Source organism: Bison bison, unplaced genomic scaffold (assembly GCF_000754665.1).
Source record: "Bison bison bison isolate TAMUID 2011002044 unplaced genomic scaffold, Bison_UMD1.0 scf7180017853402, whole genome shotgun sequence".
Lineage (NCBI taxonomy): Eukaryota > Metazoa > Chordata > Mammalia > Artiodactyla > Bovidae > Bison > Bison bison.
Genome location: NW_011483975.1, coordinates 15,643 through 16,540, shown reverse-complemented (window position 1 = coordinate 16,540; position 898 = coordinate 15,643). Strand labels below are relative to the sequence as shown.

The following is an 898-nucleotide window of genomic DNA, read 5'->3' as shown; positions in this document are numbered from 1 at the left end:
GAAAGGACACGGGGAGACAGAATGCAGGAGGGCGGCAGAGCAGGGGCCAGCGGTGGGGAAACTGAGGCCAAGAGCCTGTGGACGATGTGCTCCAGGAAAGGACCTCGCTGCCTGGGGCCCGGATCCTAGAGCCTCCAGGAGCGGTGACCATGACGTGGCAGGGAACCGGAGGCCCCGGCTTGCAGGTGGACCCGGCTCGAGTCACTCTTCCTCTCTGGCCCTGAGAGCTTCCTTCCAGCTGCCGCTCCTGTGTTCTAATGTCAAGTCTGGAGGCCTGCAGGGCAGGTGGGGGCTGACTGCCAGGTGGGGGAGGGCAGGAATTTGGCAGAGCAGCGTCCCAGAGTGGGAGAAGCCAGCCCATGGAGGGGACTCTCTCCATGCCTGCTGCCCCAAAGGGCGTTATAGAGAGAGGTCGGTTACCCCTTCGCCACGGCCCCGTTCCCATTGAACAGATGGGAAAGTGGAGGCTGAGAGAAGGCTGTGACTTGCCCAGGGTCTCCGTGGCATGGAACTGGGCCTTCTGAATCTCAGGCCGGGGATCTCGCTGCTGCACTGAGCACGCCAGGATGCAGGGGTCTGGGCCTGGACCTAGCGCCTCGTGGGGCAAGAGAGGAAGGCACGCTGGGCCTGCCTGTCACCCTCCACCCCACTGTGGCTTGTTGCTCAGGCCTTCCTGGGGGCAGAGGAGAGGGGAGATTTCACTTGCTGGCAGGCTAGGCCCTGGGCTCTCTGGGGCTCCGGGGGAACAATGCAACCCTGGCCTTTCTGAGGAGGGTCCTCGGACCTCCGCCAGGGTTGAGGAAAGGATTTCTGTTCCTCCTGGAGGTCACGGAGCCGACATGGGGAGGAGCAGGGGCAGGCCCGGGGCCCACATCCTCAGTGTGAGACCTGGACGTGT

The 898-nt window shown here is 64.1% G+C and overlaps 1 protein-coding gene across 1 annotated transcript in view; it reads left to right on the top strand.

The window, feature by feature from the left end:
* MMP11 (matrix metallopeptidase 11 (stromelysin 3)) overlaps positions 1 to 898 on the top strand; it is a gene marked incomplete at its 5' end in the record, with an annotated part of 8,423 nt that overhangs the window by 1,511 nt on the left and 6,014 nt on the right. The window lies entirely within an intron of this gene.